The sequence below is a fragment of the Coregonus clupeaformis genome, chromosome 12 (genome assembly GCF_020615455.1).
Source record: "Coregonus clupeaformis isolate EN_2021a chromosome 12, ASM2061545v1, whole genome shotgun sequence".
Lineage (NCBI taxonomy): Eukaryota > Metazoa > Chordata > Actinopteri > Salmoniformes > Salmonidae > Coregonus > Coregonus clupeaformis.
Window position 1 is genome coordinate 58,137,202 of NC_059203.1, and position 26,221 is coordinate 58,163,422.

Below are 26,221 nucleotides of genomic sequence, written 5' to 3' on the forward strand. Positions count from 1 at the left end.
CCAACACTTTACATGTTGCGTATATATTTTTGTTCAGTATATTTTCAAGTCTTGCCATAGATTTCCAAGTAGATTTAAGTCAAAACTGTAACTAGGCCACTCAGGAACATTCAATGTCATCTTGGTAAGCAACTCCAGTGTAGATTTGGCCTTGTGTTTTAGGTTATTGTTCTGCTGAAAGGTGAATTTGTCTCCCAGTGTCTGTTGGAAAGCAGACTGAACCAGGTTTTCCTCTAGGATTTTGCCTGTGCTGAGCTCTATTCCGTTTCTTTTTATCATAAAAAACTCCCTAGTCCTTGCCGATGACAAGCATACCCATAACATGACACTTGAAAATATGGAGAGTGGTACTCAGTGATGTGTTGTGTTGGATTTGCCCCAAACATAACGCTTTCTATTCAGGACATATAGTTCATTTCTTTGCCACATTTTTTGCAGTTTTACTTTAGTGCCTTATTGCAAACATGATGTATGTTTTGGAATGTTTTTATTCTGTACCTTTTTTAAATTCTGTCATTTAGGTCATTAATTACAATGTTGTTGATCCAATCTCAATTTTCTTCTATCACAGCCATTAAACTATGTAACTGTTTTAAAGTCACCATTGGTCTCATGGTGAAATCCCTGAACGGTTTCCTTCCTCTCCGGCGACTGAGTTAGGATGGATGCCTGTATCTTTGTAGTGACTGGGTGTATTGATACACCATCCAAAGTGTAATGAATAACTTCACCTGCTCAAAGGGATATTCAATGTCTGCTTTTTTTACCCATCTACTAATAGGTTTGCGAGACGTTGGAAAACTCCCTGGTCTTTGTGGTTGAATCTGTTTGAAATTCACTGCTCGACTGAAGGACCTTACAGATAATTGTATGTGTGGGGTACAGAGATGAGGTAGTCATTCAAAAATCAAGTTATTAAACACTATTATTGCAGACAGAGTGAGTCCATGCATTTTATTATGTGACTTGTTAAGCAAATATTTACTCCTGAACTTATTTAGGCTTGCCATAACAAAGGGGTTGAATACTTATTGACTGAAGACGTTTCAGCTTTTCATTTTTAATTAATTTGTAAACATTTCTAAAAACATAATTCCACTTTGACATTATGGGGTATTGTGTGTAGGCCAGTGACAGAAAATCTCAATTTAATCCATTTTAAATTCAGGCTATAACACAACAAAATGTGGAAGAAGTCACTGTATCTGTCAGACAGGACACAATGTGTGCTTTCTGATGGTGTCAAGTCAAGTAACCGCGATATTACTAAAGGTGTCCCTCAGGGGTCGATTTTGGGACCTGTGCTCTTTACTATTTTTATAAATAATATTGGTCTATCTGCAAAAACCTGTAACATTCATCTGTATGCATATGACACTTTTATGTACGCTATTGCCCCTACTGCTGACCAGGCTATGTTAGAGCTGCAATCAGATTTTGTTGCCTTGCAGAAATCCCTTGTTGATTTAAAATTGGTACTTAGTGTGTGAAAAACTAAATGTATGTTGTTTTCTAATTCTCATAGAAATATTTCAGATGGTTTAAACCTTTATGCATTGGGTGGTTCTTTCATCCAACGCATAAAAATACCCACCTATAAATATCTGGGCTTTTGGAATGACAACAATTTGAGCTAGTGAAGAAGCTGAGATTTAATGTATGCTTCTTTTATAGAAATATAAATAGATATGCCTCTCCCTAAACAGTAGGAGAGAACACACACATGCAAATCTTTGTTATCATAGATAGAGCAACTGTACACTACTCAATAGCTATCACAGTTAAAACCAGGATTCATCCGTGAAGAGTACACTTTTCCAGCATGCCAGTGGCCATCGAAGGTGAGCATTTGCCTACTGAAGTCTACCTACCGTTCAGCTGTTTTTCTAAACTCATTATCTGAAGCGTTAACGTTAGGTAGTTAGTAGCTACTGTACTCGAAATATAGCTAGCTTGTTGCTACCTGGATAGCTAACTAAATAATAGCTGGAACGACCTAGCTGCAATGTTTGGAGACGCTTTCTCTCCGTTGGGACAGACGCGAACTGGCTGAATCGATGCAGTGGCTAGCTTTGCACTTAACTGGCTAAGAGTAGCAACTAAGGGTAAGTTATAACCTTCATTTATTTTTGTTTTGTTTTGACATACTGGTAACAAGAGTCGTTCAAGGGAATTCGGGACCTGGGTGACTAGTTAACGTTAGCTTGGCTCTCTCTGTGTGTTTCGTGCTGTCGGAGGAGGGGTGGTTCGTTGGCAGAGAGCAATGGCTAGCTAGTATGCTAACTATTCTAGCTAACTAACTGGCTGAATAAGCTGACGATGTACTCACTCAAACTGTCAAAACTAACCCAAAACTTTACACAACGTTAGACACGGACACGAATGATCTGATTGGCGTGTTAACACACATGCTAGTTGGCTATGGCGTCATAGGATTCGGTGCCCTGGACGGTTTTCACGGAAGAATACTGTACCAAGTTAGCTAGCTGAATAAACTAAGTTAGAGTCTATTCCTAAGAAACATTGAACCGCTGTAGTTTACAACAATTATAATTTCGAAAGTGGAAGTTGGGAGAGTTATATTTGAGTGTTTCAGTGAAATGTAAGTGAGGGAGGCCCCGCTCTCTTGCTTTCCCAGATGTTTAGTTCATTTCATTCCGAACGACTTTGCATTATTGTAGCCTTTTTCTGTAGCCTGTCAACTATGTGTCTGTCTATCCCTGTTCTCTCCTCTCTGCACAGGCCATACAAACGCTTCACACCGCGTGGCTGCTGCCACTCTAATCTGGTGGACCCTGTGCGCACGACCCACGTGGAGTTCCAGGTCTCCGGCAGCCTCTGGAACTGCCTTTCTGCGGCCAACAAGGCAGAGTTCATCTCAGCCTATGCTACCCTCCAGTCCCTCGACTTCTTGGCGCTGACGGAAACATGGATTACCGCGAAAAACACTGCTACTCCTACTGCTCTTTCCTCGTCTGACCATGTGTTCTCGCATACCCCGAGAGCATCTGGTCAGCGCGGCAGTGGCACAGAAATCATCTCTCCCAAGTGGACATTCTCTCTTTTTCCCCTGACCCATCTGTCTATCTCCTCATTTGAATTGCATGCTGTCACAGTCACTAGCCCATTCAAGCTTAACATCCTTGTCATTTATCGCCCTCCAGGTTCCCTTGGAGAGTTCATCAATGAGCTTGACACCTTGATAAGTTCCTTTCCTGAGGATGGCTCACTCCTCACAGTTCTGGGTGACTTTAACCTCCCTACGTCTGACTTTGACTAATTTCTCTCTGCCTCCTTCTTTCCACTCCTTTCCACTTTTGACCTCACCCTCTCACCATCCCCCCCTACTCACAAGGCAGGCAATACGCTTGACCTCATCTTTACTAGATGCTGTTCTTCTACTAATCTCACTGCAACTCCCCTCCATGTCTCCGACCACTACTTTGTATCCTTTTCTCTCTCGCTCTCCTCCAACACTACTCACTCTGCCCCTACTCCAATGGTAATGTGCCGTCGCAACCTTCACTCTCTCTCTCCCGCTACTCTCTCCTCTTCCATCCTATCATTTCTTCCCTCTGCTAAATCCTTCTCCCTCCGATCTCCTGATTCTGCCTCCTCAACCCTCCTCTCCTCCCTTTCTGCATCTTTTGACTCTCTGTGTCCCCTATCCTCCCGGCTGGCTCGGTCCTCCCCTCCTGCTCCGTGGCTTGATGACTCATTGTAAGCTCACAGAAGAGGGCTCCGGGCAGCGGAGCGGAAATGGAGGAAAACTAGACTCCATGCGGACCTGTCATCTTTTCACTCCCTCCTCTCTACATTCTCTTCCTCTGTTTCCGCTGTTAAAGCCATTTTCTACCACTCTAAATTTCAAGCCTCTGCCTCTAACCCTAGGAAGCTCTTTGCCACCTTCTCCTCCCCGCTGAATCCCCCTCCTCCTCCCCCTCCCTCATCCCTCTCTGTGGATGACTGTCAACCATTTTGAAAAGAAGGTTGACGACATCCGATCCTCATTTATTAAGTCAAATGACACCGCTGGTCCTGCTCACACTGCCCTACCCTATGCTTTGACTTCTTTCTCCCCTCTCTCTCCAGATGAAATCTTGCGACTTGTGACAGCCGGCCGCCCAACAACCTGCCCGCTTGACCCTATCCCCTCCTCTCTTCTCCAGACCATTTCCGGAGACCTTCTCCCTTACCTCACCTCGCTCATCAACTCATCCTTGACCGCTGGCCATGTCCCTTCCATCTTCAAGAGAGCGAGAGTTGAACCCCTCCTCAAAAAACATACACTCGATCCCTCCGATGTCAACAACTACAGACCATTATCCCTTCTTTCTTTTCTCTCCAAAACTCTTGAGCGTGCCGTCTCTAGCCAACTCTCCTGCTATCTCTCTCAGAATGACCTTCTTGATCCAAACCAGAAAGGTTTCAAGACTGGTCATTCAACTGAGACTGCTCTTCTCTGTGTCACGTTGGCTCTCCACACTGCTAAAGCTAACTCTCTCTCCTCTGCTCTTATCTTTCTAGACCTATCCGCTGCCTTTGATACTGTGAACCATCAGATCCTCCTCTCCACCCTCTCCGAGTTGGGCATCTCCGGCGCTGCTCACTCTTGGATTGCGTCCTACCTGACAGGTCGCTCTTACCAGGTGGCGTGGCGAGAATCTGTCTCCGCACCACGTGCTCTCACCACTGGTGTCCCCCAGGGCTCAGTCCTAGGCCCTCTCCTATTCTCTCTATACACCAAGTCACTTGGCTCTGTCATATCCTCACATGGTCTCTCCTATCATTGCTACGCAGACGACACACAATTAATTTTCTCCTTTCCCCCTTCTGATAACCAGGTGGCGAATCGCATCTCTGCATGTCTGGCAGACATATCGGTGTGAATGTGGGATCACCACCTCAAGCTGAACCTCGGCAAGACGGAGCTGCTCTTCCTCCCGGGGTAGGACTGCCCGCTCCATGATCTCGCCATCACGGTTGACAACTCCATTGTGTCCTCCTCCCAGAGTGCAAAGAACCTTGGCGTGACCCTGGACAATACCCTGTCGTTCTCCAACATCAAAGCAGTGACCCGATCCTGCAGGTTCATGCTCTACAACATTCACAGAGTACAACCCTACCTTACACAGAAAGCGGTACAGGTCCTAATCCAGGCACTCGTCATCTCCCGTCTGGATTACTGCAACTCGCTGTTGGCTGGGCTCCCTGCCTGTGCCATTAAACCCCTTCAACTTATCCAGAACGCTGCAGCCCGTCTGGTGTTCAACCTCCCCAAGTTCTCTCATGTCACCCCGCTCCTCCGCACAATCCACTGGCTTCCAGTTGAGGCTCGCATCTACTACCAAACCATGGTGCTTGCCTACGGAGCTGTGACGAACGAGGGCACTACGTTCATCCACCTCTGGCCTGCTAGCTCCCCTACCTCTACGGAAGCACAGTTCCCGCTCAGCCCAGTCAAAGCTATTCACTGCTCTGGCACCCCAATGGTGGAACAAGCTCCCCCACAACGCCAGGACAGCGGAGTCACTGACCACCTTCCGGAGACACTTGAAACCCTACCTCTTTAAGGAATACCTGGTATAGTATAAAGTAAACCTTCTTCCCCCACCCCCCATAAAAATAAAAAATAAGATGGTTGTCCCACTGGCTATCATAAGTTGAATGCACCAATTTGTAAGTCGCTCTGGATAAGAGCGTCTGCTAAATGATGTAAATGTAAAATGTAAGGAGGTTGAACAGGCAACCAACCTGCCAGTTCTTGATTACGGTGACAACATTTATCAGAATGCAGCAGCCACTACTCTAAAACCGTTGGATGCAGTGTACCATTGCTCGCTTCACTTTATCAGTTTAATACTCTTCACTGCATCGTTTATCAGAAGGTCAACTGGACCTCTCTGAATTCTAGTAGATCACTTAATTTATCCCTTTTTGTTCACAAAGCTCTCTGCACAAGCTTCCAACACATCCAACGTCTCTGTTAAGAATACGGGCCACCAAAGCCGCCTAACAGTGTTGGTTAATTATTGAGTTCCCTCTTTTCTCTACTAACCTAGGTAAATCAGCCTTCAGTTTGAGATGTGGTGTGTCTGTCAGTATCTGCTGTATCTTGTAGGTATTTTTTTCTGCTGTTTTATTGATGTATTGAATTGTCATGTTATGAGTTGTTTGTTCTCAGGGCACCATTGTGAATGAGACCCTGGTCTCAATTGGGCTCCTATGAATAAATACAAATAAAACATTTATGAATAATTAAAAAAATCTGAGTATGAGGTCAAAGGGGGGTGAAATGTAACCGAGGTGGTTCGATGAACCACACTCTTTTGATGAGTAACCTTGCTGAAGACTTGAAGACTTGTGTTAGCTTCCTGAACTTGTCCCTATGGGCTTTAGCTAATTGGGCTAACACAGTCTTGTGACATGCAGGAGACCTGGTTCGAACCCAGTCAGTCACAAAAGCAATTAAATAGGGAGTGAAATAGGGAGTGGAAAGGCTATCCTTAGAAGGGCTATGACAGGGCTATTCAACTGTATTCCTATGGGGGCCAAATTGTGTTTTCTGTCACACACATGTTCCAGAGAGTCCTAGCTTTCAGGAAAGGGGTCATAATAGCTTATAGCCCAAACAGTTCAAACACTAGAACCAAATTCATAGGAAGAAAATGTATAATGCCAGATTGGCTTCAGAAACCACCAGAAACCACTCCATTCATACTGCAAGCTTCTTTCTAACACAGAGAACGTTTGATTCTACATGATCTGTTCTCTTCAACCATTCCTGGCTGGCAAAGTACCAGGTTGTTGTCTCTGGTTTTGAAAATAAAATCTAAATGTATCTGATAATTTGAATATATGAAACTTTGATCAACTTGAAATGATAGTTTGTAAACTTGATACACAGACAATGCCATATTTAATGTGAATATATAAATATTGAATTTGAATATTAAATTAAATTGAAATTCAATTCAGTTTCAAATCCTGAAATACACGTTCAATGTATGAATTCAATGATTCAATTTCTGCATTACAAATAAAACAAATACTGAATTCAAATACAGTTTCTGTTGGCACTGAAATTGCTCTATACTGGTGTCCCAGATCTAAATCGGTGCCTGATTAGGGGGGAAGAATGGAAGAAACAAACAGTGGAACTGGCTTCGTGGTCCAGATTTGAATTTAGGGGCAACTTTACCCAACTCCAGAATTACTGCAGAAAGTAATTATTCCTTTTCCTACAGTATACGCCACTTCACACATTTCCGTCACAGCGAGCCAAAAACAGCGTAGAGGTTATCCCTGAAACAATGGTGGGGCAAATTTAACATCTGGTGGAAATAATGTAAAGGAGAGTGATGTCATGAGAGGATGCTGCCTGCTGCTGTGAAGCTAGACAGGAAACAGTCATTATGAACTAAGCACAGTCATTATGAACACAGATTTCCCCTTTAGAATTTTGTCTCAATCAATATTCAGAGGTCATTCATCTGACAAACTAAATATACATATAAAAAAAGAGATTGAGTTCTGGTAAATCCCTTGTTTTTGCAATCGAATAATTGCGTAGTGTGCTGATCCCAATGTGTCAAAAAATTGTTAGCAAAAATAATTGAACATTTGATTTGTTTACTTTATATCAATGAATACATATTTTGGGTGTTTGACCGGCTGGCAGACTACGCCAACAGTTTATCCAGGTCATTATTTGAGTCGTTCCACCAATTTGGTGCCTTTTGAGTTATGTAACTTGGTGGGAAAAAAACATTTGCTTTCACCAAATGTTTACATTCTGTCATAAAGAGCACATGTTCAATTGAACAAAACACACCTTTTCCCAGCTCAAGAGGTTAAACAAATAATAACGCTATAATAAATGACATGTCCTCTCAAAACTGCTTATAAAATATCAACATTCTTACATCATACGTGTGTTAAATAGACTTATTTAGTTAAAGGCAAGGATGGAGGGGGCCGTGACATAGTAAATGGCAGAGATATTTGAATTTTAAATTCATATTGAGTCAAAATGACTCACACGGCTCTTCTAGTGTTAAATGCCAAATAAAGTAACAGGGCTGACTGGAACAGGGTTGACGATTTCATCTTAAATCAGCCATAAATCCAGGGGGATTTGGAAACTTGTTGTGTGCTACAAGGAGGGGCAATTGAATGCAAGCTTCACAAAAAAAGATGAAATTTTACAAAAAATTCTAGCCTGTCTATCTATAGGTAACAGGGTTGATGTGTTATACTCGACCCACTCAGTTATCCACCACAAAACACCAGAAAATGTCCCAAAAGAGTAGAACCAGCTCAACTGCTTTTACACTATAATTTGACTATTAGATGTTTCTTTTGAAAAAAAATATTTAAAAAGCAATAGTTTCACCATATTAAAATGAGAGTTTAGTTCACGTAACAGGGTTGACCTTACAATGAGGGAAAGTTTTTTTTAAATCTTAAAATGAATCACTAATCACATGAAATAAATAGCAATCTTCAGAAATGACTGTCAAAGCAACAAAATAAATAGGCCTTTACAATGATGGTGAAAACATTTTGGGGTTAATCATCCTGGAAGTCTTTATTAAAAATCGGATTTATTGAATTCTCCATGTGGTATATATTAAAGGTCACTTCATTGAATATAACAAGCTTTTAAAATTCAACATTGGTGCACAATTTCAATTTAAAATAAAATGCAAAAGGCACTCATTTTATGGAACGACCCATTGGTTCTGAAGAACCGACATGATATGATGGATATTGTAATTCAGATACAGTCACAACTACAATGGGCTTGTGATGGTTCATAAGTGTTGAAAGAACATAGCAGGAAACACTGTGCAAAGGAGTAATACTAAATAAGTGGGAGTGCTTTTTTAGTCCGTTTGTTTGTGACATTGCTAGTCTGCTATTTTTTCTTTCCACTTTGTTGCTGCATGCTCTTTAGGATCCAGGCCATTTTACTGTAGAGCACTTTGAGGCAACTGTTGATGGATTTATAGTGATACTTAATATTTGATTGATTGATAGTGTGCCAGGCTTGATTCAAATAACACTTTGGGAATATTATTATAATACACCCTAAACAGTTTTGAGCATTACAAAAAAACTCACAATCATGTTTTGAAAACATTTTGCAAACCTTCCAAAAACATAATGAGACCTAGATGTGTTCACATGTAGGTGTTATTACTGTATGCAGCCAATCTTCTCCTCCACAGTATTTGATGGCTCTAAAACAGCCGTGATGTTCCATGATGGAAACCCCACAGACACGGCCTCTACTCCCACCCATGGCTCTCTACAGTACCTCACTGCTCTGTGTAATTGGTTTTCCTGCGCGACACAGTCACCACGCTCCACTCTGTGGTTAGCTAAGGATTTCCCCTTGATGCACCTTCTAACGCCGAGCACCCAATGTGACTCACAACGTTTTCGTTTTCTCAAAATGTTGCCTTTGACCTGGAAAGGCCTCTCATCTTCAGATCCCCAGAGGGGTGTCATGGTTTCATGTCTGTGGCAGGGAGAGGTGCTGAGGGGCGTAGTGGAAAGGGGAAAGTTTCAGGGAGATAGGTATGAGTAAGATGGAGGCATACTAGCACCTCCACAAAGGAGGAGAGCTGCAAAACCGGAAATGAAGATGTTCGGCTAACACCACCCTGTGTTATTGTGGGGGATGCAATGACTAAAGTTTTTTTTATTTGCTTGCTTCTTGACCTTGTCTTGTTTGTTACATTCTTTATGTAGGTGCTGTAATACATGAAAAAATGATACCCATAAAGTTATATAAAGCTAGTGAAGGCACCTGGGTTCAAATACTATTTAAAACTGTTCAAATACTTAAGGAGGGTTTGCTCTAACCTGCCTGGACTGCCAGGTGGGCAGGGTTTGCACTTTTGGGTCATTCTTCTTGGTTCCATTGCACCAGGCAAGTTCAATCAAGCACAGTAAAAGTATTTGAAATCATTTCAAATAGTATTTGAACGCAGGTCTGCAAGGCACTGATGCACCTGGGTTCATCTATACTTCCAGAAGACCCTTTGGCCAATCAGCATCCAGCACCAGACCTATCCGTTATATAAAGGTTGTTATAGCAGCCCTCAACTTAAATGGGAAATGCATTAATGTGTGTCATCGTCACCCACCACCGATGGTATCACTCCAATGACTCAGAGGATCCCACTTCTGCCACCAAATGTAGAAGATTGGTGGGCGGGGGGTTCCCTCCCTTACTTCTGCTAAATTGTCATACCTACAGACCACAATGTCAGTTAGAAGGCCTAGTTACTGTATAACCAGAGCCCCGTTTTCCTCTGTTGCTCTTCCCCTAAAAGACAATTGTCTTGGACTCCTTACTGTCTGCTGGCTGATTTGATCTGAATCACAAAGACATTTTTTTTAGTATCATTGTGACTAACTGTGTTGCTGAAATGACAGAGACAACATGCAAAGATAAATTATTGAGAATGGCTGAGGATTAAGATAACTTCAGTAATACCGAAAGTAGTATTTTGGGGGCCCTAAGCAAAATTCTGTAGGTCTACAAAGGGCCTCAAATCCTTCCTCTAAGACATGCTAACCTCTTACCATTACCAATAACAGGGGAGGTTAGCATGTCTTGGGGGTATGATCTTTGACCCTCTGTAACCTTATCATTATCCATGATTAATTCAGGATTATCCATAATTATGATAGCATCCACAATAATGTAGAAGTGTTTAGAAACATATTATATATTCTTATTTACAATAAAAGTGGCTTCAAAATTACACAATACATTATTTAGCATTAATTTCTATTGGGCACAAAATAATCTGAAACATAACCAAAACAAACTGCAAATCCCATCCAACAAGTTTGTAGAGTCAATGTAGTCATTGCGTGCTAGGAATATGGGGCCAAATACTACACCTTTGACTACTTTATTTATAAGAATCTTTAGGCTTGTCAATAATTTTGAGCCCTATCTTTTTGAGAAAAAATATAGTACTTGTTAAACAAAATCTCTTTCTCTGAACAATTGTATTAGTGGTAAAATCCTATTTTTTATTTATTTATTACAATATACAGTAGCTCAGTATTTGATATACTCATTTTATACAGTCATTATTGCTCATCTTTATCAAGGGTGTCAATAACGTCGGACCCCACTGTATAGGTCTAAAAAGGGCCTAAAATTGCCCATTTCATCATGATTTTCAAAAAAATGCTTTGTGATAAGTATGTAAAAAGCACGTTAAACATCCTTCCTCCCAATGAAGTTCCTATGTGAGAATTGCCAGAACAATCTGAGATACTAACACTAGCACTTGACTTTTCTATTTATTTTATTTATATTTTTTCTACTAGCACTGACTTTGCAGATAGCTACTTTATTGAGGAAAATGTACTGACTGAGATATGTGGTTGTTACACCTACAGTTAAAGTCGGAAATGTACATACACTTAGGTTGGGGTCATTAAAATTTGTTTTTCAACCACTCCACTAATTTCTTCCTGACAAACTATAGGTTTGGCAAGTCGGTTAGGATATCTACTTTGAGCATGACACAAGTAATTTTTCCTACAATTCTTTACAGACAGATTATTTAACATAATTCACTGTATCACAATTCCAGTGGGTCAGAAGTTTACATACACTAAGTTGACTGTGCCTTTAAACAGCTTGGAAAATTCCAGAAAATTATGTCATGGCTTTAGAAGCTTCTTATAGGCTAATTGACATCGTTTGAGTCAATTGGAGGTGTACCTGTGGATGTATTTCAAGGCCTACCTTCAAACTCAGTGCCTCTTTGCTTGACATCATGGGAAAATGAAACAAAATCAGCCAAGACCTCAGAAAAGAAATGGTAGACCTCCACAAGTCTGGTTCATCCTTGGGAGCAATTTTCAAACGCCTGAAGGTACCACGTTCATCTGTACAAACAATAGTACGCAAGTATAAACACCATGGAACCATGCAGCCGTCATACCGCTCAGGAAGGAGATGCGTTCTGTCTCCTAGAGATGAACGTACTTTGGTGCGAAAAGTGCAAATCAATCCCAGAACAACAGCAAAGGACCTTGTGAAGATGCTGGAGGAAACAGGTACAAAAGTATCTATATCCACAGTAAAACAAGTCCTGTGTCGACATAACCTGAAAGGCCGCTCAGCAAGGAAGAAGCCACTGCTCCAAAACCACCATAAAAAAGCCAGACTACGGTTTGCAACTGCACATGGGGACAAAGATCGTACTTTTTGGAGAAATGTCCTCTGGTCTGATGAAACAAAAATAGAACTGTTTAGCCATAATGACCATCGTTATGTTTGGAGGAAAAAGGGGGTGGCTTGCAAGCCGAAGAACACCATCCAAACCGTGAAGCATGGGGGTGGCAGCATCATGCTGTGGGGGTGCTTTGCTGCAGGAGGGACTGGTTCAAAATAGATGGCATCATGAGGAAGGAAAATAATGTGGATATATTGAAGCAACATCTCAAGACATCAGTCAGGAAGTTAAAGCTTGGTCGCAAATGGGTCTTCCAAATGGACAATGACCCCAAGCATACTTCCAAAGTTGTGTCAAAATGTCTTAAGGACAACAAAGTCAAGGTATTGGAGTGGCCATCACAAAGCCCGGACCTCAATCCTATAGAACATTTGTGGGCAGAACTGAAAAAGCGTGTGCGAGCAAGGAGGTCTAAAAACCTGACTCAGTTACACCAGCTCTGTCAGGAGAAATGGAACAAAATTCATCCAACTTATTGTGGGAAGCTTGTGGAAGGCTACCCGAAATGTTTGACCGAAGTTAAACAATTTAAAGGCAATGCTACCAAATACTAATTCAGTCTATGTAAACTTCTGACCCACTGGGAATGTGATGAAAGAAATAAAAGCTGAAATAAATAATTCTCTCTACTATTATTCTGACATTTCACATTCTTAAAATAAAGTGGTGATCCTAACTGACCTAAGACAGGGAATCTTTACTAGGATTAAATGTCAGGAATTGTGAAAAACTGAGTTTAAATGTATTTGGCTAAAGTGTATGTAAACTTCCGACTTCAACTGTAGCTATCTTAAGATGAATGCGCTAACAGTACGTCGCTTTGGATAAGAGCATCTGCTAAATGACTAAATCTAAATGCAAATAATACCAAAAATATTTTCCGCTCATTCTGCCGTGGAATTGCCCTGGCTTGTTTGTCTCTGCCGCCTAATGTAACTGCTGACCCACTGACTGAGGTTACTTTTTTTGACAAAAGTAGTGCACTATAAAGGGAATAGGGTGCCATTTGGGACGCACTTTGGGATATAACCTTAGTGCCTGATTTAGAGGCCCATACAAAGATAGTACCTAGTATTGCATGGGCATAATATTATCAACCTTCCATGCTTGTTGTGAAGGCTGAAGGGGGCCGTATCATTCTGGTTTCATGTCTGGTAGCTTAGTGGTTAAGAGCGTTGTACCAGTAACCGAAAGGTTGCTGGTTCTAATCCCCGAGCCAACTAGGTGAAAAATCTGTCGATGTACCCTTGAGAAAGGCACTTAACCCTAATTGCTCATGTAAGTCGCTCTGGATAAGAGCGTCTGCTAAATGACTTAAATGTAATATGTCTGTATTTAAAGCCATACAGTACTCAGAAATATTGTGCAATATCCCTGCGGGCATAAGAATGGTCAAAGTATTTATTTTTATTTAACATTTATTTAGGCAGGATGGAGTTCCATTGAGACCAATGTCTCTTTTAGAAGGAAGCCCTGCATGACAAACAATTCCATAATCAAGGCAGCATTTGAAATGTACAAAGAAATATACAAAAAAATACAAAACACAATCATAAAAAACAACCACATTCCTCAGTAAAGAGGTCCTCAACCAACAATAAGAATTGCCCAAAAGGCACCAATGCATCAAACTTTAGGGTATTCTGAAGATTGTTCAATAAGTGAAATGTGAAGAAACTATACAGAACAAAAATATAAACGCAACATGTAAAGTGTTGGTCTTATGTTTCATGATCTGAAATAAAAGATCCCAGAAATGTTCCATATGCTGTTAGTGAGCATTTCTCCTTTGCCAAGATAATCCATCCACCTGACAAGTGTGGCATATCAAGAAGCTGATTAAACAGCATGATCATTACACAGGTGCACCTTGTGCTGGGGAAAATAAAAGGCCACTATAAAATGTGCGGTTTTGTCACACAACCCAATGCCACAGATGTCTCAAGTTTTGAGGGAGCGTGCAATTGGCATGCTGACTGCAGGAATTTTATGTTCATTTCTCTACCATAAGCCGCCTCCAACATCGTTTTAGAGAATTTGGCAGTATGTCCAACTGGCCTCACAACCGCAGACCATGTGTAACCACGCCAGCCCAGGACCTCCACATCCGGCTTCTTCACCTGCGGAATGGTCTGAGACCAGCCACCCGAACAGCTGATGAAACTGTGTGTTTGCACAACTGAAGGATTTCTGCACAAACTGTCAGAAACCGTCACAGGGAAGCTCATCTGCATGCTTGTCGTCCGCACCAAGGTCTTGACCTGACTGCAGTTCGGCGGCCTTCGATGGCCACTGGCTTGCTGGAGACGTGTGCTCTTCACGGATGAATCCCAGTTTCAACTTTACCGGGCAGATGGCGTACAGCATATGGCGATGTGTGGGCGAGCGGGTGGGGTTAAGGTATGGGCAGGCATCAGCTACGGACAACGAACACAATTGCATTAAATTTGAATGTACAGAGATACTGTGATGAGATCCTGAGGCTCATTGTCGTGCCATTCATCCCCTGCCATCACCTCATGTTTCAGCATGATAATGTACAGCCCCATGTCGCAAGGATCTGTACACAATTCCTGGAAGCTGAAAAGGTCCCAGTTCTTCCATGGCCTGCATACTAACCAGACATGTCACCCATTGAGCATGTTTATGATACTCTGGATTGACGTGTACGACAGTATGTTCCAGTTCCCGCCAATATCCAGCAACTTCGCACAGCCATTGAAGAGGAGTGGGACAACATTCCACAAGCCACAATCAACAGCCTGATCAACTCTATGCGAAGGAGATGTGTCGCGCTGCATGAGGCAAATGGTGTTTTCACACCAGAGACTGACTGATTTTCTAATCCACACCCTACTTTTAAAAAAAAGGTATCTGTGACCAACAGATGCGTATATGTATTCCCAGTCATGTGAAATCCATAGATTAAGGCCTAATTTATTTATTTCAATTTCCTTATATGAACTCAGTAAAATCTTTGAAATTGTTGCATGTTGCATTTATATTTTTGTTCAGTGTAAAAGCTGTTTTCCCTAAATCTGTAGTGACAGAAGGAATTTCAAGAATTAATGGAGATGACATCGTTATAGTCTAGGACTGATAAACATACGAGAATGAAATTGGATCAGAGAATGACTTTCGTTGTCGTAATAAAAGTTGACACGTGAGTTGCTTGATAGTAATTATTCATCATTTCTGACTCAGGCCAGCAAGCCATAGCCCTCCAAGCCATTTGACCCATACAATGTGAGTTTGATATGTTTCTGGTATGTGGTGACTGGGTTAACACATGTGAGGTAGGGGTGCGGGAAACTTGACATAGGGAACACACCATGAAATGTGTAGGAGAGTGACGGTGGGCAGCTGAGGAGAGGGGAGCATGAAATCTCAACAAAAGGCCAGTATAACTGCCTCAAAGCTCCTCAAGCCCTGCAATGTGCGTGTGTGCGTGTGTGCGTGTGTATGCACGTGAGCGGACATATGTTACTTTAACCATCTGTTTACATGGGTGCATTTTTTGATTAATCTAAAACTGAAAAAAAGTACTTTGAAACTTTGTCTCCCTCTTGGCAAACACATCTGTATCTAAACTATCTAGATTATATGGTACATTTTTACCAAGAAAACATATAATCTACATCTATCCATAAGAGCACATAACATATTTGCAGTGCGATTCAGAAACGGTTGGATTGAATGGCCAAGTAAATGAGTATGTTTACATGCACAGTAATAATTCGATATTAAACTGATTATGGCAGTAGGCAGATTATGTACGCCGATTAAAACACCTGGTTTTCTGAGCAATCTTTCGAATTATTTGGACATGTAAACACCTTAATCCGCGTTCCAGCCAAGTGAGCCTGCCTCTTTAGCGCAAGTGAAGTGAGTTCGAAACAACTGAATGTATGCATCTTAAGAAGTAGTTTTCACATACAAACTTTATATGTCTGAACTCAGAATCAAATACGCTTCCCAAAAATTATGTGGTAGAATGTTTACTTTTCAGCATTTTTCAGAGGTGCCATCAGATGTGACCAGGTAAACAGCAGGATTATGAGGGAAATCGTTCTTGCAAAGCATGTAAATGTTTTAATCAAACTATTATATTATTCTGACTCTCCATAATAATCACATTATTGTGTGCATGTAACCGTACTCAATGTTTGATTAAAGCACGTATGTCATGTGATTTCTCATATGGAAATAGGTTTGGTTATCTCTGGGGTTTGCACATGACTAACCGTTTAACAGAAAGTTTCCAGACAAGATATTTACATAAGATTTAACTCTGCCAATGTTGAACCGGAGATAAATTGAGATCTTTTTTTTTATAGCAGTGGCCAGCCCATTAGGAAAAACTGTACGATTTACAAGAATAGCGAATGTTTTTTCTTCATGCAAGAAAATGTATAAAAGTAAATATGTCTGTCTGTCTGTCTGTCTGTCTGTGTCTCTGTCTGTCTGGCTTTGATCAATGTCTCTCCATCTGTCCAACTATCTGTCTGTCTTCCTGCCTCTGCCTATTCTTCTGTCCCCTAGGTTGTAAAGAGCGCTGACCCAACCAACAACTGCAAAGGTAAAAGTTCATTTTCCTGAAAAAAAGAGGCACTGTTTTTTACTGAGATCAGACACATGAAGCCTGTAATATGCTGGCTATCCTGTAATCATGCCCCCAAGGTGCCATTAACAGCAAAAAACAGGAAATTCCTAATTTCCAACCACTGGATTGCAACACCTACAGTAAGAAAGGATGAATAACTAATTCCAGTGGGTCTGTGCCAAATTATCATCGATGTTCAGTGTACCCAACACAGGCCTAAGCTATGACAGGAATTCTAGAGGACACACTTAAGCTTTGTGATAGGATGAGCACCAATTAAACCGTAATTCAATGTCGAGATCAGGAAATTCCTGCTTCCCTGTAAGCTGTTCAAAGAAAAACGTGTTGAATGGAAACGGAGAAGAGGAGAACAGGACTCACTTGATTGGCAAATGTTTTTACAGTGTTCTTCTGAGGAGTTAATCGAGGAAGGCTCCACACCAGTCTCTCACTTGAGTATCTTACCTAGTTATTTTCTGATTATTTCATTTTGCTATTTTTGTAGCTTTGGCAAGTACTGTATGTATGTGTTTCCCATTCCAGTTCACTCCTCTCCCTGTAGGTTTTACAGACACTCCCCAACCCATGGTTGCAACCCTTTTAATTTGAGTAAAATTAAAGACCTTAATAGAAATTGACTCAAGTAAAAGTGAAAGTCGCCCAGTAAATTAGTACTTGAGTAAAAGTCTATAAGTTTTTGGTTTTAAATATACTTAAGTATCAAAAGTAAATGGAATTGCTAAAACATACCTAAGTATCAAAAGTAAAAGTAAAAATAAAAGTTGGCAGAAATATAAATAGTAAAGTAGAGTACAGATACCCCAAAAAACTACTTAAGTAGTACTTTCAAATATTTTTACTTAAGTACTTTACACCACTGAGTGTACCCTGCTCGCACAACCCATGTGGAATTCTTAGTCTCAGGCAGCATTTGGAATCTGCGGTCAATAAGGCTGAGTTCATCTCAGCCTATGTTGCCCTTCAGTCCCTACACCATTTCGCCCTGACGGAGACATGGATTTCCCCAAGGAACACTACGACTCCAGCTGCTCTCTCGTCATCTGGCTATGTGTTCTCTCATAGTCCCAGAGCATCTGGTCGTTGCGGTGGTGGCACAGGGCTGCTCATTTCTCCTAAGTTTTCTCTTTTCCCCTCTCTCACCTGTCGCATAATTTGAATTCCATGCTGTCACTGTCACTTGTCCACCCAAACTTAACATTGGTGTCATCTATCGCTCACCAGGTGCCCTTGGAGAGTTCCTCAATGAGTTTGATACCTTGATAAGCTCATTTCCCGACGATGGCTCAACACTCATCGTACTGGGCGACTTTAACCTCCCGACTTCTATTAATTAATTTCCACCTCTTTCTTTCCACTCCTTTCCTCTTTTGACCCCACCCTTTCCCAGTCACAAGGCAGGCACTACGCTTAACCTCATCTTCACTAGAGGCTGTTCGCCTACTAATCAAATCCAATCAATCAATCAAATGTTATTTAGAAAGGCCTTTTTACATCATCAGATGTCACAAAGTGCTATACATAAACCCAGCCTAAAACCCCAAACAGCAAGCAATGCAGATGTGGAAGCACGGTGGCTAGGAAAATCTCACTGCAACCCTCCTCCATGTCTCTGATCCCTACTTTGTTTCCCTTTCTCTCCATCTCTCCTCCAACCCTACCCACTCAGCCCCTACCCAGATGGTCATGCTCTGCCGCAATCTTCATTCTCTCTCTCCCGCTACTCTCTCCTCTTCTATCCCATCCTCTCTTCCTTCTGCTAAATCCTTCTCCCTCCTGTTTACTGACTGCCTCTTCAATCCTACTCTCCTCCGTTCTGCATCCTTTGACTCTCACTGTCAACTTTCCACCCAGCCGGCCCGACCTTCCCCTCCCGCTCCATGGCTGAGTGACTCATTGCATGCTAACAGAACAGGGCTGTGGGCAGCTGATTAGAAATGGAGGAAAACTAAACTTCCGGAGGACCTATCTTCCTTCCATTCCCTCCTCTCTACCTTCTCTTCCTCTGTATCTGCTGCTAAAGCCGCTTTCTATCACTCTAGCTTCTGCCTCCTACCCTGGGAAACTCTTCTCCACTTTCTCCTTCCTCATTAATCCTCCTCTCCCTCTCTGCTGATGACTTTGTCAACCACTTTGACAAAAAGGTTGATGGCATCTGCACCTCTTTTACTCAGCCTACTGAGTCCACTGGTCCCACTCACACAAAACTACCCTACGCCTTGACTTCTTTCTCCCCTCTCTCCAGATGAAATCCTGCGACTAGTGATGTCCGGCCGCCTGACAACCTGCCCACTCGTCCCCATCCCCTCCTCCAGGTTATCTCTGGAGACCTTAACCCATTCCTCACTTCCCTCATCAACTCATCCCTGACCACTGGCTGCGTCCCCTCTGACTTTAAGATGGCCTCCACAAGAAACCAACACTTGACCCCTCTGACGTCAAAAACGACAGACCGGTATCCCTTCTTTCTTTTCTTTCCAAAACACTTGAGTGTGCCGTCTCTGAACAACTCTCTCGTTATCTCTCTCAGAACAATCTTCTTGACCCTAACCAGTCAGGCTTCAAGGCGGCTCACTCAACTGAGACTGCTGTCCTTTGTGTCATGGAGGCTCTCCACTCTGCCAAAGCTGACTCTCGCTCCTCTGTTGTCATCCTCCTAGATCTATCTGCTGCCTTCAACACCGTGAACCATCAGATAAGGGTTAGCATCTCAGGCTCTGCACTCTCCTGGATTGCATCCTACCTGGCAGGTCTCTCCTACCAGGTGGTGTGGAGAGGATCTGTGTCTGCACCACATGCTCTCACAACTGGTGTCCCTCAGGGCTCTGTTCTAGGCCCTCTCCTCTTTTCTCTTTACACCATGTCACTCGGCTCTATCACATCCTCATATGGTCTCTCCCATCATTGCCATGCAGATGACACACAACTACTCTTCTCGTTCCGCCCTTCTGACCCCCAGGTGGTGACACGCATCTCTTCGTGCCTGTCAGACATCTCAGCTTGGATGTCGGCCCACCACCTCAAGGTCAACCTTGACAAAACGGATCTGCCTGCCCGCTCCAAGACCTCTCCATCACAGTTGACAACTCCACAGTGTCCCCCTCCCAGAATGACCCTGTCATTCTCTGCAAACATCAAAGCAGTGACTTGTTCCTGCAGCTTCATGCTCTACAACATCCGTAGAGTATGACTTTTCCTCACACAGAAGCCTGCGCAGGTCCTAATCCAGGCACTTGTCATCTCCCGTCTAGACTACTGCAACTCTCTGTTGGCTGGGCTCCCTGCTTGTGCCATCAAACCCCATGCAACTTATCCAGAATGCCGCAGCCCGCCTGGTGTTCAACCTTCCTAAGTTCTCCCATGTCACCCCACTCCTCCTTACACTCCACTGGCTTCCAGTCGAAGCTCGCATCATCTTCAAGACTTTGGTGCTTGCCTATGGAGCAGCAAGGGGAACTGCATCTCCTTACCTTCAGGCTATGCTCAAACCCTACATCCCAACCCGAGCACTCCGTTCTGCCACCTCTGGTCTCTTGGCCCTCCCACCCAACCCAGTCAAAGCTCTTCACTGTCTGGCACCCAATGGTGGAACAAGCTTCCCCCTAAAGTCAGGACAGAGGAGTCCCTGCCCATCTTTCGAAAACGTCTGAAACCCTACCTCTTTGAACAGTACCTCTAATAACTCTCAAGGCGCCCCTGACTTTCTTTCCTTTTCAGCTCAGGTATTGAAGCGGCGACCTTTCGGTAATAGGCCCAACGTTCTAACCGCGAGGCTAGCTGCCCATTAGATTAAACCCTTCCCCATTAAAGTGTGGGTGGGAGGTCATCGGCAGCAGACTCCACTACCCATTGATGGAATACATCAGGGAGGAGAGAAAAAGAGAGCGAGAAAGTGAGAGAATGAAGGCTCATCAATTGTTGTGGGAGATGTGCTTTCGCTCTCTTAATGGACTGAGTGCAGGGTATCTATCAGTCGATTAAATCTAGGGAGTGTCTCTTTTTTCATTGCACAAAGGGCTATATCTTGATGGAGTGTCCACATTATAAGGCTTGGGTAGCATCCTAAAGAGCACCCTAATCCCTATGTAGTGCACTACTTTTGACCCTACAGTCTTTTTGAGCCCACAGCCTAGGACCCATATGGTGTGTATTGTTATCAGGACTAGTGTGTGGTGTGTCTGCGTGTTCTGAGGTACAACTTAAAGAGCCTATCAATGGGAACAGATACTTTACTGTCTCTTAACCTATCTACCCTTTGTTTTACGAAACCTGTTGGCTGGGGAGTACAGTAAAGGAGACATTTATAAGCTCTCTTCATGAAGTGTCTCTGCACTGTTGATCCTGAGGTCCTGTCAACACTCTTGTATAAACAAACAGCAGTCAGACGTATGCAGGCACAAACACACACACGAGAGCACACTTGAAAACACACACACACACACACTTTGCTTGACTAAGCGATCTGATTTCACTCAAAGACCAGTGACTACTGAATTGATTTGTCATTGGCATTTCAAGGGCTGCATTAAGATTGTTGGTATAGTTCACAGGGAAATAACATATAGATACAATTTCCCACAATGTCCAATCCATACAATCGCCAAGTCTTCCAATGACGTCACACTAAACCACATAAATTCAAAATCTGGGTTGAGGTCAATTCCATTTCAATTCAGTGAATTCAGGAAGTCAACTGAAATTCCAATTCCAATTGAGGACATTGAATTGAAATGGAATTTAACCCCTTACTCTGGTCTCCACTCACAATACTTATGGGGGTCTACAGTGACAGCAGTGATGTCCTTATCAACGCAAAGGCACATGCAGGGTTAAGGAGGTGATAGGTCAGCCCGGGGGACAGTCATCAGTGATGTGCTACATTGCACTAGTGTCACTCTGGTCAAAGAAGTGAGAGGCACCTGTAATAACAAGCCCTGGGAGAGAAGCCCCCCATACAATCACCTCCTAAGACAAATGTTTGGACAGCACTCTCTCCCTTCAGATGTTGGCTTCTGTTTTTCCAAGCATGCTGTTATTCATGAGAGCAGGTTGTTAAGGGGTTTATGATCTGCACACAATATCCCATAATGTCAAAGTGGAATTTGTTTGTAGAACATTTTAGAAGAAAAAAATATATGAAAAGCTAGAATGTCTTGAGTCAATAAGTATTCTACCCATTTGTTATGGCAAGCCTAAATAAATTCAGGAGTTAAAATGTGATTAACAAATCACATAATAGGTTGCATGGACACATTCTGTGTTCGATAATAGTGGTTAACATGATTTTTGAATGACTACCCCATCTCTGTACTCCTCACATACAATTATCTGTAAGGTCCCTCAGTAGTGAATTTCAAGCACAGATTCAACGACAAAGACCAGGGAAGTATTTCAATGCCTCGCAAAGAAGGGAACTGATAGGTAGACGCTGAATATCCCTTTGAGCATGGTACATTTATTAATTAGGCTTTGGATGGTGTATCAATACACCCAGTCACTACAAAGATACAGGTGTCCTTCCAAACTCAGTTACTGGAGAGGAAGGAAACTGCTCAGGGATTTCACCAAGAGGCCAATTGTGATTTTAGAACAGTTACAAAGTGTAATGTTTGTGATATGAGAAAAATCAGGCTGGATCAACAACATTGTAGCTACTCCACAATGCTAACCTAAATGACAGAGTGAAAAGAAGGAAGCCTGTACATAATAAAATGTTTCAAAAACATGCATCCTGTTTGCAACAAGGCACTTAATTAATACTGCTAAATATGTGGCAAAGAAATTAACTTTTGTCCTGAATACAAAGCGTTACGTTTGGGGCAAATCCAACACAACACATCACTGAGTACCACTCTTCATATTTTCAAGCATGGTGGTAGCTGCATCATGTTATGGGTATGCTTGTCATTGGCAAGGACTAGGTCATTTTTTAGGATAAAAGTAACAGAATACAGCTAAGCAGGCAAAATCCTAGAGGAAAACCTGGTTCAGTCTTCTTTCAAACAGACACTTGGAGACGAATTCGCCTTAAAACACAAGGCCAAATCTACACTGGAGTTGCTTACCAAGATGTAAGTGGCGCAGTGGTCTAAGGCACTGCATCGCAGTGCTAACTGTGCCACTAGAGATCCTGGTTCGAATCCAGGCTCTGTCGCAGCCGGCCGCGACCGGGAGTCCAGGGTAGGGGAGGGAATGGCCGGCAGGGATGTCGCTCAGTTGACAGAGCATGGCGTTTGCAACGCCAGGGTTGTGGGTTCGATTCCCACGGGGGGCCAGTATAAAAAAATATGTATTCACTAACTAAGTCGCTCTGGATAAGAGCGTCTGCTAAATGACTAAAATGTAAATGTAATGTAAAGTCACTCCAAGCCATTTCTTTATGATTCATAAATACTTTGCTAAACCTAAATAATCTACAAGATCAGAGTATTTTTAAATCGACCAATTGGTGCTGAAATGGAGACGAATATGCATATATTTAGAAGGCTTGATCCCTAATATTCTGAACCCGTTCTCTCTATATATTCTAGTCTGTCAGGAAAATTCTAACTAAAAGGTGCACCGTATTTAAAGGGATGGCTTAAAATAAATGTACTGAAAACCCCATAGAATGAAAACTCCATGAGAAAATGTATTCAGAGCGCGCAAGGTAGCCACACCTGCAGAACGCGTTACACGACTGAAACAGGTAAGTCTGAATACCAAATACTGAGAAGTGTGTAGGAAAGGCATGTTTAGGGATCGGGATCAGGCCCTTAGAGACTTGTGTCAGGGAGTGAATACTTATATAATCAATCAATCAAATGTCAATCAAATGTATTTATAAAGCCCTTTTCACAACAGCAGATGTCACAAAGAACTTACACAGAAACCCAGCATTTTCCTTCCACTTTGACGTGACAGAGTACTTTGTGTAGATCGTTGACAAAAAAATTACAATTCAATCCATTTTAATTCGACTTTGTAACACAATTTGTAGGGGAAAAAGTAAAGGGGTGTGAATACTTTCTGAATGCACTGTATCCATCTCAACACTAATTTATGAGGCATGTGCGAGCTCATGTTCACAACAACAACTTAAAATATAGCAGCAAGCAGCAATGAACGGGGTTCACAGGATGACAGAAAGGACAGAAGATCAGTTGGATAACGAAGCAAGTACTCTAATCATGTAGGAACTATCTTCCTTTATGTGCAATCAGTGAAAGCATTACCATGTTTATCTCTCAATAATACAAGGATAAAGTGAAGTTTAGTCTAGTATTCTAGGTTGTCATTACTTAATGCATTGCTTGCTGTTTGGGGTTTTAGGCTGGGTTTCTGTATAAGCACTTTGTGACATCTGCTGATGTAAAAAGGGCTTTATAGATACATTTGATTCATTGATTGTGTTTATATACCAATTCTGGGGTCAATTTGACTAATGGTTTATGTCAGTGGTTATCAACCGGTGTGCCATGGCACACTGTTGTGCCTTGAGTAACTGTTCCTAATTTTGATTTATAACGTGACCAGTGGAATGCACATGGAATTTTGACTTGGGAACACTAGTGCCAGTCAGATAATACACTGCTCAAAAAAATAAAGGGAACACTTAAACAATACAATGTAACTCCAAGTCAATCACACTTCTGTGAAATCAAACTGTCCACTTAGGAAGCAACACTGATTGACAATAAATGCCATATGCTGTTGTGCAAATGGAATAGACAACAGGTGGAAATTATAGGCAATTAGCAAGACACCCCCAATAAAAGACTGGTTTTGCAGGTGGTGAACACAGACCACTTCTCAGTTCCTATGCTTCCTGGCTGATGTTTTGGTCACTTTTGAATGCTGGTGGTGCTTTAGTGGTAGCATGAGACGGAGTCTACAACCCACACAAGTGGCTCAGGTAGTGCAGCTCATCCAGGATGGCACATCAATGCGAGCTGTGGCAAGAAGGTTTGCTGTGTCTGTCAGCGTAGTGTCCAGAGCATGGAGGCGCTACCAGGAGACAGACCAGTACATCATGAGACGTGGAGGAGAACGTAGGAGGGCAACAACCCAGCAGCAGGACTGCTACCTCCGCCTTTGTGCAAGGAGGAGCAGGGGCAGCACTGCCAGAGCCCTGCAAAATGACCTCCAGCAGGCCACAAATGTGCATGTGTCTGCTCAAACGGTCAGAAACAGACTCCATGAGGGTGGTATGAGGGCCCGACGTCCACAGGTGGGGGTTGTGCTTACAGCCCAACACCGTGCAGGACGTTTGGCATTTGCCAGAGAACACCAAGATTGGCAAATTCGCCACTGGCGCCCTGTGCTCTTCACAGATGAAAGCAGGTTCACACTGAGCACATGTGACAGACGTGACAGAGTCTGGAGACGCCGTGGAGAACGTTCTGCTGCCTGCAACATCCTCCAGCATGACCGGTTTGGCGGTGGGTCAGTCATGGTGTGTGGTGGCATTTCTTTGGGGGGCCGCACAGCCCTCCATGTGCTCGCCAGAGGTAGCCTGACTGCCATTAGGTACCGAGATGAGATCCTCAGAACCCTTGTGAGACCATATGCTGGTGCGGTTGGCACTGGGTTCCTCCTAATGCAAGACAATGCTAGACCTCATGTGGCTGGAGTGTGTCAGCAGATCCTGCAAGAGGAAGGCATTGATGCTATGGACTGGCCCGCCTGTTCCCCAGACCTGAATCCAATTGAGCACATCTGGGACATCATGTCTCGCTCCATCCACCAACGCCACGTTGCACCACAGACTGTCCAGGAGTTGGCGGATGTTTTAGTCCAGGTCTGGGAGGAGATCCCTCAGGAGACCATCCGCCACCTCATCAGGAGCATGCCCAGGCGTTGTAGGGAGGTCATACAGGCACGTGGAGGCCACACACACTACTGAGCCTCATTTTGACTTGTTTTAAGGACATTACATCAAAGTTGGATCAGCCTGTAGTGTGGTTTTCCACTTAAATTTTGAATGTGACTCCAAATCCAGACCTCCATGGGTTGCTAAATTTCATTTCCATTGATAATTTTTGTGTGATTTTGTTGTCAGCACATTCAACTATGTAAAGAAAAAAGTATTTAATAAGATTATTTCATTAATTCAGATCTAGGATGTGTTATTTTAGTGTTCCTTTAATTTTTTTGAGCAGTGTACATTAAATGGCACATGGACCTTAGCCACCTGAGCCACGGCCTGTTCACCCCACTACCATCTAGAAGGCGGAGACAGTACAGGTGCATCAAAGCTGGGACCGAGAGATTGAGAAACAGCTCTATCTCCAGTCCATCAGCTGTTAAACATTCACCACTAGCTGGCCTCTGCCCAGTACCC